We start from the raw sequence: 12,715 nt of genomic DNA, 5'->3' as shown, positions 1-12,715 counted from the left end.
TGCAGTACGCGGGCCTCTCACTGTTGTGGCCTCTCCCGTTGCGGAGCACAGGCTCCGGACGCGCAGGCTCAGCGGCCATGGTTCACGGGCCCAGCCGCTCCGTGGCACATGGTATCTTCCCGGACCGGGTTACGAACCCGTGTCCCCTGTATCGGCAGGCGGACTCTCAACCGCTGCGCCACTAGGGAAGCCCTGTTGCCCCTTTTCTTACCGTGAATACTATTATTTATCTGTTCTTTTTAACCTAAAGGATTTATTTTAAAAGGAAACATTATTGTAAATGGAAAACTTCTATCACTTGCTTATAGATATAGATAAACATTATTGTAAATGGAAAACTTCTGTCACTTGCTTATAGTGACTATATATTTATAGACATATATACATACAGGGAAAACCAAATCATGTTATTAAATTCTAACTAGATTATGAAAGAAGCCAGTCTCAAAGGGCTACATTCTGTGTGATTCCATTTATATGACATTTGGAAAAAGGCAAAACTAAAGGGATGGGGAACAGATCCTTGTTAGACTAAGGATGGGAGGAGGGGTGATTACAGGGAGGGGCACAAGGGAGTTTTGGGGGTGATGGAACTGTCTGTATCCTGATTGCGGTGGTGGTTATGCAAGTGTTCAAATTCATAGAGCTATATCCTCCAAATATTTTACTGTATGTTAATTTAAAAATGAAATTGTTAAATTCTAGTCATAAGTTGTGGCCTCATGAAGGTTCTGAGCCTGGAGTGTTGATCTCTCCTGTTGAAAAAGAGACTGGCCAATTCAGAGAGGTGTTGAAGAGCTATTAGCACTAATTGAGATGACACGGTTGTTAACTTGAATTACTGAACAGGAAATAAAAAGGAAGGAACTATCGCTGGGAGATTTCTTGTTATTTTCCATGAGGGAATTTATCTTTTCAAGAATCCCTGCGCTGGGACTTCCTTGGCGGTCCAGTGGTTAAGACTTCTCTCTTCCACCGCAGCGGGTGCTGGTTCCATCCCTGATCAGGGAACTAAGATCCCACGTGCTGTGCAGCACGGGCACCGCACCTGCCGCCGCCCCCCCCACCCACAAAAGAATGCCTGCGCAGATCTGAAACCGTCAATTTCTAAATGGGATGTGTTTGGGCCCAAAATGATGGAGCTAGGCATAAGAAGTGCTGCTCCAAGTGAAAGCTCCCCCACTCCCCACTCCCCCAGGGTGGCCCAACGGATCACAGTTAGGTTTGTTTCCCCTCCCACTGGCTGAGGGTAGCTGCCACCAAGATGGGCTCCAGGCAATGCGTGAGATGAATGAGAACTTTGTGAGACAACATTCATTCATTCATTCAACAAATATTGAGTATCTCCTGTGTGCCAGGCATGGTACTAGATCCTGGGGATATAGTGAGCAAAACAGAACAACTCCTGCCCTCACAGAACTTTCAGTCTAGTGGAAGACACATTTTGAACAATAAGTGCATAAAATTAATATATAATTACAAATTGGTAAGTCCTGTGGGAAAAAGGGGCAGGATGCTATGAGAGAGACTCAAGGAGAACTATATGGATGGGGAGAAATAAAGGGGGCCTCTCTGTGAAAGCAGCATTTAAGCTGACACCTTAAGAATGAGGAGTTAACCAGGCCAAGAGTGGAGGGAAAAGCATTCTAGGCAGAGGGAACAGCATGTACAAAGGTCATGACCCAGGACAGGCCAGCGTGTTTAGTACAGGGCTTGGCAAAATTCGCTCTGCAGTTCAAATGCAACCCCTCCAACTGAGAATGGTTTTTATAGTTTTAAATTATAGGAAAAAATCAAAAGAAGAATAACAGTTCATGGCACATGAAACAATTCAGATTTTGGAACAACAATTTTGTGTTGCCTTGGGCTACTTTTGTGCCACAATGGCAGAGCTGACTAGTTGCTACAGAGACCATATGGCCTGCAAAGCTTAAAAAATTTACCATCTGGTTCTTCACAGAAGAAGGGTCAACAGGATTCAGAGAATGATGGACAAGGGGAGACAAGGGGAGAGGCAGGCAGGGGCCAGTTCATGGAATACATTTCAGACAGTTGGGACAGAGGTGGGGGAATTATTGAGTCTTTTTTTTAACTGTGCCCTGTGGTCTAGTTTTTCTGGAGCCCCTGGGAGGTGCATTCCTCTGGATAAACGAGGGAATCATCTTCGATTTCTTTTACCCTGCTAGGTTTTGCTTCTCCTTTGCTCCTTGGCACCCTGGTAGAGGAGGTAGGTTGAAAGTATCACATTTGTCATTGTTCTTTGTCAAGTGCAGGTATGATTGGAAGTGCATTTAGGGCTGTCGGTTTTTCAATTTCCTTTTATTGCTTTGATGAATATTATGTTGAACGTTTAATTGTTTTATTGTGCTAGTTTTGAGGCTTTAAGTAAGTGGCACAGTTCAAAAATTCAATACACTTTTATTGTAACTAATTTTGATTTGTTTTACAGCTTCTGTAGCTTACTTGGGGATTAGGAAGAAAAACATTCACACAGTCAGCCTATTCCAGCTTTAACTCTTCCCCTTGTCCCCAGACACAGTGCTTTAGTGTTTTACTCATTTTAAAATCTGGTTTTCATTTTGAAATGACTGTGATTTGGAAAAATTCTGTCTCCTTTCTTTGTTTGTTTTTGTATTTACAATTCTTTTAAAAAATTGTGGTAAAATACATGACATTAAATTTACCATCTTAACCATTTTTAAGTGTACAGTTCAGTAGTGTAAGTACATTCACGTTGTTATACAACCAGTCCTAGAACTTTTTCATCTTGCAAAACTGAAACTCTATACCCATTAAGCAACAACTAACAAATCCCCGTTTCCGTCTCCCCTCGGCCCTTGGCAACCACCACTGTGCTTTCTGTTTGGCTACTCTAGATGCCTCATATAACTGGAATAAATCATACAACATTTGTCTTTTTGTGATTTGTCTATTTCACTCGGCATAATATTCTTAAGGTTCATCCACGTTGTAGCAGATGTCAGAATTTCTCTCCTTTTTTAAGGCTGAATAATATTCTATTGTGTGGCTGTACCCCATTTTGTTTATCCATTCATCTATTGATGGACACGGCTTGCTCCCACTTTTGGCTCTTATGCATAACGCTGCTATGAATATGGGTGTACATATATCTCTTTGAGACCCTGCTTTAATTCTTTTGGGGATATACTGAGAAGCAGGACTGCTGAATCACATGGTAGTTCTATTTTTAATATTTTGAGGAGCTGCCATACTGTTTTCCATGGCAGCTGCTCCATTTTACATTCCTACCAACAGTGTACAGGGTTGCAGTTTCTCCACATCTTCACCAACACATGCTATTTTCTGCTTTTTCTGGATAGTGGCCATCCTAATGGATATGAGGTGATATCTCATTGTGGTTTTGTATGATTAATGATGTTGAGCATCTTTTTATCTACTTGTTGGGTATCTGTATCTCCTGGACAAAAAAAAATTTTTTTTTTTCATGTAGTCCAAGTTGTCTATTTTTACTTTGGTTGCCTGTGCTTTTGGTGTCGAATCAAGAAATCATTGCCAATCCAAGGTCATGAATCTTTCCCCCTGTTTTCTTCTAAGAGTTTTATAGTTTTAGGTCTTAGCTTTGGGTCTTTTTGATCCATTTTGAGTTACTTTTTGTATATGGTATAAGGTAAGAGTCCAACTTCATTCTCTGGCAGTAGATATCCAGTTTTCCCAACACCATTTGTTGAAAAGGCTGTCCTTTCCTTGTAGAATGGTTTTGGCTTCCTTGTTGAAAATCATTTGACCCTATATGCAAGGGTTAATTTCTGGACTCTCTACTCTGTTCCGTTGGTCTGTTTGTCTGTCTTTATACCAATTCTTGCCTCCTTTTATCCAGCTTGTTTTTTTTGTTTTTCTTTCTGCAAAGAAGGCTTCTTTTTACATGAATCAGAATTGTGTTGGTTTTATTTTCTGTCTTAAGTAGGGGAAAAACCTCTGCCCCTATTTCCCTTTCTGCTTGAGCAATCTTCATTGATTTTTCAAGATATGTCAGTGATTAAATAAGTAAATTAAAAAGTGAGGGAGGGCTTCCCTGGTGGCGCAGTGGTTGAGAGTCTGCCTGCCGATGCAGGGGACACGGGTTCATGACCCAGTCCGGGAAGATCCCACGTGCCGCGGAGCGGCTGGGCCCATGAGCCATGGCCGCTGAGCCTGTGCGTCCGGAGCCTGTGCTCCGCAATGGAAGAGGCCACAACAGTGAGAGGCCCGCGTATCGCAAAAAAAAAAAAAAAAAAAAAAAAAAACCCCTCAGCATATTAGTTGAAATTCTCTTTCATTTGTGTATGACAGAAAACCAACTCAAACCAACTTAAGTCAAAAAGGGAACGTAATGACTCAAGTATCCAGTGGCTGGCTGCCTTCAGGCATGGCTGGATTCAGGTGCTTAAACAGTGTCATAACATTTGATCCTTCTTTCTGTTTATCTCTTGGTTCTGTTCTGTTCCCTGTTGGTACCACTCTCAGGCAGACCTTCTCCCCTGGTGACCTCTGGCTGCTTCAGGCTTATAACTTCCTAACTCCAAGTCCAGCCAAAAGAGAACTTCTCTCTTTCAACATTTCTGACAAAACTCCCAGAATTGAGTCTCACTGGCTCCGACCCAATCACTGTGGCCAAGAAGCAAATAATTCTGATTGAGTCACACGTCTACACCTGGCTGACATGGATTGAGAGGAAAATGTTGCCACAAAAGACAGAAGTGGATGTTGGGTAGGGACAAAATAATGAAAAACTGACTTTTGCTATACTGAGAAGTATGGGATTGAGTTGGCAAATAAGGCACAGCAGAAGGTTCATTCTTTAGCTCCGATTACTCAACAAAAAGTCTAACCCTTTTTGTTCACATAGAGATAAACCTGTAAACATTGGCTGAACTTTAAATATGGTCTACTTCCTTCTTTCAAAAGCATCGCCATTTATCTAATCGTGCTGGCTGAAACCGTGGACCTATTTTTTATCTTTTCTTTTCCTTAGCTCTCATCCTTCCCATAACAGGTCAGTCCACTAATCCTATTAATTCTTTCTTTAAATTTCTGCCCCTACTTATTTTCTTTGCTGTTCTGACTGACACTACACTGGAAGTTCCAGGCTTATATTCTATCTCCAAAGCAACTTAGTGAAATAAGAGCACATCTTTCCCAGTTAGTCCGTCAAGGTCCTGGAAGACTGACTTGGGTTATGTGCCCATTCCTGAACCAAACCCTGTGGCCGGGGGTATGGTGGACACTGATTGGCCAGACCTGGCCATGTGACCATCCTTGGAGTCAGGAATGCAATCGGCCTTTCCTGAATCTCCCGGACCGTGAGCAGATGCCCAGAGGAAAATCAGGGCATTGATGCCAAAAGAAGGCGAAATGGGTAAAAGGTGAAATGGGTAAAAGGCAAGTAAAAACAACAGATAGTTCACTTAGAAATTAAAACCCCATCTCTTCTGATTTGAAAGTATTCTGTGTCTATAGATTACAGCTCATAGAACTAATAAAACCATATTTTCAAACTGGAGGGGATGGTAGTGCTTGTCTCCTTACCCAAGACCTCTAGTTACCATTAACCATTCTTCCTTTGTGCGCTCGTAGTAATTTATGCTTTGAACCCAAGAACAAGTGCAATCAGAGTGCTCAATAAGTCCTTGTTTCTTCCAATCTTTTGGTTCATTGCTCCCCTCCCCAGCAGAAGGTATTGGTCAGGATATAAGTTTGGCCAAAAGTATCAGTTCCAAAAAACTGTGCTTTACACAAGATAATGGTTTATTTCTTTCTTTACATAAAAGCCCAAGCTGATATTGGGCACTGATCTGTGAAATCATCAACAACCCAGGCTGTTCTGCTGCTCTCCCTAGGGTGGGTGCTGCCTGTGTGTGCATATGGCCAAGAAGCGCCCCATCATTTCCACAGTCCAGTTCACGGGAAGTGAGAAGACAGAGAAAGGGAGGGACACCCCTTCCCTTTAACAGCACAACCTGGAAGTTGTGTATATCACTTCTGCTCACATCTCGTTGACCAGTCTCATGGCTGTACCTAGATGCAGAGGAGGCTGGGAAACATAGTCCTTATTTTGGGCAGCTGTGTACCCAACTATGAGAGAAAAAAGAACAGATACTGGAAAAGAACCATCAATCTTTGCAGGGAAGAAAGGGAAAAAAATTCTGACCTTTCCTTCCTTTTTGTTTTTCAGATAAAGAAAGAGATCCCTGAATAACTGCAGAGGCAGGAACATTTTAATACTCCAGGGTAAACATGTCTGCCTACAGGAATAATGCTTATGAGGAGGATCCAGATTACCCTGACTATTATGGGTCTCGGAACCATACCCGGGGGTATTTGAAAACTCAGGATTATCCAGATTTGCCAGGTCCTCCGAACAACTCAGATGACCCCAGCACCAGGAGCAACCCATACTCTGCAGACTCCAGAACAAGTCCAGACTATCCTGGGTTTCTAGCAGAGCCAGATTATATTGGATCTTGGAGCAATCCATATCACCCAGGCTCATCCAGAGAGCCAGACTACTCTGAATCTCAACGAAATCCTGATTTGGCAGGTTCCAAAGGCAGTGGAAACTATGCAGGCTCCAGAACAAATCCAGATTATCTTGACTCCTTGGGAGAGCCAGACTACGCTGGAGCTCAGGGAAACTCTAACTATTCTGGCCCCGGAGCCAATTCCAACCATCCAGACTCCAGAAGGAATCCAGAATATGCTGGTTCCAGAATCAGTTCATACATAGACATTCTGGGAGAGCCTGATTATCCAGATGCTGAGAATCAATCTAACTCTCCAAACTTTTTTGGGGAACCAGACTATCCTGGCGCTGAGGACCATCGGAGCTCTACAAAGTTCTGGGGGGAGCCTGATTACCCAGGTGCTGAGAATGCTCATGATTATGGCTCTTCAGAGAACCCGGAAATGACCAGGGAGTAAGTGCCGGAATCTCCCTCCCCTGGGGATGGAGGATGAAGGCTAGATCATTAAGTCAATTGAACTTGGTTGGTGATGTTTGGGATAAGGACACGTATGATTATTTCCATGACATGAATTTAAGGTGAAACTTTCATGCCTACCTGTATACCGCACCTGGTCCTTGGACTCTCAGCCTGAGGCTTCAAGCCCTTACCTGAACATAATCTTTCATCACTTCTTGCTCAAATAACATCCTTCCCAGTCTCCTATTTCTTCCTGTCTAATCCCTGCAAGACATTTAGATCCCCACTGTTTTGACACTGCTGCTTTGCCAATGAGGTTATAGGATTAAGATGATGTTTATGAACCCAAACATTTTAACCAGAATTATATCAACAGGAAGGCATTTTAATCAAGAAAGTCTTTTGAAGATCTAACTCCATGAAATCCATTCAACTCCTCAGTTTTTTTATACAAGATGATTGAGCCACTCCTGATTTTTTTCCACTTTCATCTTTATTTTACTGAAATTATTGTCAGAATTGATCACTTTTCATGTTTAGAGTAGATTTGGCTCGTTGTTCTTCTGCATTGTTGTTTTCATCAAGTTTTATTAATTCGTTTTCACCTCTACGGAGGATTTTTTAAATTTTAAGTCCAATTTTTCCTGGTTCAGATTTGATAGATCTAAATTTTGTCAAAAAGATTTTAATCTTCCATCAATTTTGGTCATTGACAAATTTTACCAGGTACAGTTTGGGTCGCTGAGTGTTAGTTAGTCTTGGGTGACAGTTTTGCCAAACTTTGTTTTTCCTGGGTTAAATTTCTTAACGTTCACGTTGCCAACAAGATGTGATGCTTTATTTATTTTTCAGATTATTCTTAACCTATAACAAATTTACCATGTGAAATTTCAACCAATACAAGTTTTATTTCTACTAGTAATATTTATGAATTCAGCAAAGACGAATGGCTTTTATTTACCTCTAGGAACAAGGATATGGGATTTGGGTGCACAGCGAGGTCAAATGCCTACAGGAATAATGCTAAATACAACCTAAATAGGTGGATTAATAGGACCATGTCAAAACGTCCTCCTTGGTCTTATCCCCCACTGCCTGGCTCATCATTAAAAATATACCTTTGACCTTGTCACTCCCTTTTTTCTCATCTTCCATTGTTCTTCATAACCTTTGGGAGAAAGACTACACCACTTCACTTGTAAGAACTTTGAAGAATGAGGATGCGCTGAGCTAACGTAAGACGCCAGCCAAAGCCCAGCCTGACTGACCTCCTCTCACCTCTGCTATCCTCTCCCTACCTGAACCCTGTACTCTAGGTCAGTGGTTCTTGACCTTGGCTGATGCTTAGAATTATCTGATTACCTGGGGAGACTTAAAAATCATACAAATGCCTGGGTCCAACTTTTCAGAGGTTCTATTTATATGTCTGGGGTGAGGCCTGGGAATAGGTATATATATAAAATTGAGAATCATTGCTCCAGGTTAATTGATTTTCATAGCATTCCTTTTATATATTCAACCCTTTCTGGTCTCACATGTTTATTTGTGCTGTTCTTCATCCTTGGAATGCCCTCCTCTTAACTATGTATTAATTTATTCTTCCAATCCCAGCTCAGATGTCTCTTTTCCATGTACTTCAGACTCCCAGCCCAAATTCTCTTCTCTTTCCTCTGAACTCCTTGGGCCTGTCTTCTTATATTCATCAGTTGCTACTTGTATTATAATTGCTTATGACTGTGGTTAATAAGCTCGGCCAGACTGTACTGAGACTTCCTTGAGGGTAGACAACCCATGTCTTTAACTTTGTATTCTCACCCCATTGCCCATGCCTAATACATGGTTGGCATTCAGTCAGCATTTGTGGGATGAATGAATTGATGATGGATGGATGGATGGATGGATGGATGGATGACTATCCTTACTATGCTATTGGATGACTATTGATCCATCATTTTGGGATTTCAGAATGCTCAGCAGAGCATCTTCAGTCCAGCCCTCATTTCACCGTGAGAGTGACAGCCCCTTGGGCATCCTTGGGAGAAAGGATGGAGATTATCCTGAAAGCATTGAAATGAAGTCCAGGGAGATGGCAAATCCGTACAGCCCCTCTGTGCCAGGTGCTCCCGGCAATGGCTATGGTAAGCATTTGTTAAGAAGACAATCATATCCTGGGAAGAAAGTAAAATTCAGTGGGCTTGGGACCAATCATTAAAGATCAGCAGGAGAAGAATTGGTTTATTCCTCCTCCTTCAAACACCCACCTTACAAGGGTTGAACATTCAGGGTCTAGAGAAGACAAGCAGTGTCATCAATTATCAAAGCAGGCTGGGCAGGGGTTGTGCCTGTGTGAGGCGACTGATGGTCAGGTTCAGTCCATCGCCGTGATGTGGGAAGATGGGCTTAGTGTGGCCAGATCCTCAGATTTTTCTAAAGAAGCCAGAAATCTGGGTTTTTACATGCTCCAAAATAATTTTTTGAATAAATAAAATCCCTGAGCTGGACAAACAAAACCACTGGTGGACAAGATTCAGTTTGTGTGGCTGCCAGTGTCCAGCTTTAGTTTGGCGCATCCTGCAGGTGTTCAGTTGGTCAGCACTTGTATCTTTGGAACCTCCTGGGGGCACAGGGAGTTAGAAGTAGCTCTGTCCTCAAGGTTCGTAAAGCCTAAGTGAGTAGGTGACACCAGCACATCAAGACTAAAGAAAATTAGCAAACAGACTGACAATGTGTGAAAAATCACGTCGTTCTCAGAATCTGCTGTATGGGAAGGTTTAGCTCTAGGAGGTAAAGGAGATTCTACCCATTCTCAACTTCCGGAAGAAAAAAGGGACTTGTTGTCTGATAGAAGAAGCCAGCTCATGGCACAAGTCAATGTTATAGGAATTCAGAGCCCGTGAGAGCTGGAAAAAGGAGTGTTCAGTCATGAACAGAGTGAGGGACCCAAGTGTTGGTTGGTGCAGATGGAAGACTGCTCAGCCCTGAGGGGGTGGGTGGGGAAGGGATTGAAGACGGCAGGGAGGAGGGGGTGGGATGCATCGCCACGTACTAAGGAAAAACGCGGACTCTTACACATTTGCATAGGGAACATTAACTTGGGCTATTCCAAACCTTTATGCCAGGCATTCTCAGTGGGGCATATCAATCCCAAGGGGCGAAAATTTATTGAAATGCCAGAAAAAAACCTTCCCTTTTTTATGTATAAAGCAGATATGCATACAGTATATGTATATAGTTATACGTATATCTGTGGTATTAAAATATCATGGGGGAGGGCAATAAGGAAGAAATGTCTAAAAAGGCTACTTAGGTGGCCAGTAGTGAAAAAAAAAAGATTGAGAAACACTGCCCCACCCCAATGCAAGCAGAGCTAATAATGCCCAGCAGGTTTTGAGTGTTTCCCATGTCCTGGAAACCCTGCCAAGCACTTTACTTTTACAGTCTTCTTTCATCTGTGGCCACCTTTCAGACAGACACTACAGCTCTCCATGTTACAGAGGGGAAAACTGAGGCTCAGAGAGAAACGTGCCCAAGGTCACCCAGCTACTAAATCAAAAGAGTCCGTATCAGAATCTGGTCTCTCTGACCCTGCATTACTTCTGGGTAGGATCAAGGCAAATGCGGATTCCTGACCACCAAGCTGCATAGAACACTGGAATTAGAAAGCTATTTTAAAGAGTGGTCACATATGGGCTTCCCTGGTGGTGCAGTGGTTGAGCGTCCACCTGCCGATGCAGGGGACGCGGGTTCGTGCCCCGGTCCGGGAAGATCCCACATGCCGCGGAGCGGCTGGGCCCGTGAGCCATGGCCGCTGAGCCTGCGCGTCTGAAGCCTGTGCTCCGCAACGGGAGACGCCACAACAGTGAGAGGCCCGCGTACCGCAAAAAAAAAAAAAGTGGTCACGTAAAGTGTGGCTTCCTTCTCTGGGCTCCTTGTAGGACCAAGGCTGCTGTGCCGGCATTCACTTGTCCAGTGCTATGCCATCCTGTTAGACTATGCACTCCTTAAGGAGAACCCATTTCATCCATGTATCCTCCAAGGCTCTATGTGATTTTCCTAGTGCCTAGCATACAGCTGGTGCTTGAGCAATGCTAACTGAATTAATAGCAACAACTGTAAGGGATGTATCAGTTGGCTATTGCCACAGGAATGCTTCATAACAAACAACTCCAAAACCCAATGTTGTACGATAAACATCATTTATTTCTCACCCACACATCTGTGGGTTTGCTTGGAGTTTGACTGAACCAGGCTGGGTTTGGCTGTGCCTGATTTGAGGTCACAGATTCTATTTAGGTCTAGTGTCCTTCTTGACCCAGTGAGCTAACCTGGGCCATTTTCTTCGCATGGCATAAGCTGGAAGCAGAAACAAACGATGTCTCTGGAACTAGCAAACTGTCACTTCTACCATGTTCCACTGGTTAAAGCAAGTCACATGAGCAAGCCCAACTTCAATGGAGGTTTCCAAGGTGGAGGAAATGTAATATTTGCTGAAAAACAATTAATTTACCACAATAGTTAATATATATTAAGAATTTGCTATGTTCCAGGATTATTTTAAGCACTTTACATGTATTAACTGATTCAATTTCCCCAACAATCCTATGCAAAGGTCTTATTATTATCCCTGATTTACAGACTCTGAAGCTCAGAGACGTTAAGTAACATGCCAGAGAGCACACAGCTAGTAAGCAGCAAAGCCAGGAACTGATCCTTGGCAAGAAGTTCCAGAACCTCCTGCAGTATAATTTTGTACATCTCCGTCAAAATGTGCTCCATTTTCCCTGTTGGGGAGTTTAGCCTTCATTGTTTACCATGAGTTGAATAAAAATATATTGAAATGTGACACTGTCATGTAGATGCTGAAAGTGGACTCTGTCCCTAAGAAAATCATGCCAAATTTCAAATTTATTCACGTGTCATCATAAAATGCTAGACCTAGAAGGAAGCTTTGTAATCACCTACAAAAGCTTTTTTTTTTTTTACTCAATTTTTAGAAGACTTATTTTTTTTACAGAAGTTTTAGGTTCACTGTAAAATTGAGGGAAAGGTAACAGAGATTTCCCACATATCCCTTGCCCCACATGTGCATGGCCTCCCCCGTTATCAGAGTCCCCCACCAGAGTGGGACATTTGTTACAATTGAACCTACATTAATACATCATTATCACCCAAAATCCATAGTTTACAATGGGTTCACCTTGGGCTGTGCATTCTATGGGTTTGGACCAATATATAATGACATGTAACTATCATTATGGTATCACACAGAGTATTTTTGCTGTCCTAAAACCCTCTGAGGAGGGTGGGAGGGAGGGAGACGCAAGAGGGAAGAGATATGGGAACATATGCATATGTATAACTGATTCACTTTGTTGTAAAGCAGAAACTAACACACCATTGTAAAGCAATTATACTCCAATAAAGATGTTAAAAAAAAACAACAAAAAAACAAAAAAAACCCTCTGAGCTCCATCTATTCATCCCTCCCCCTCCAGACAAGTATTTTTTGAACTCTGATTTGTGACCCATTAACAAGTCTTACTGACCACTGTGTGCTCAGTAACATCTAGTGTGGTAGGATTAATTGTCTCTTGTCTCTTCATTCCAGTGAGCCCTGCTTATGTGGGTGACAATGGCCTCAGCCAAGCTTATGGAGACCCACCCTTGTCTGGACATGATTGGCGCAAGTCACCCCAAGGTAAGGCTTAAATGGACAGTGACCAAAAATAATCAACCCTGAAGAAGGAATGTGTTCCAGGCAATGAGGACTTTGC

The sequence above is a fragment of the Lipotes vexillifer genome, unplaced genomic scaffold (assembly GCF_000442215.2).
Source record: "Lipotes vexillifer unplaced genomic scaffold, Lipotes_vexillifer_v1.1 scaffold232, whole genome shotgun sequence".
NCBI classification, from domain to species: Eukaryota; Metazoa; Chordata; class Mammalia; order Artiodactyla; family Lipotidae; genus Lipotes; species Lipotes vexillifer.
This window is presented reverse-complemented; position numbering follows the sequence as displayed.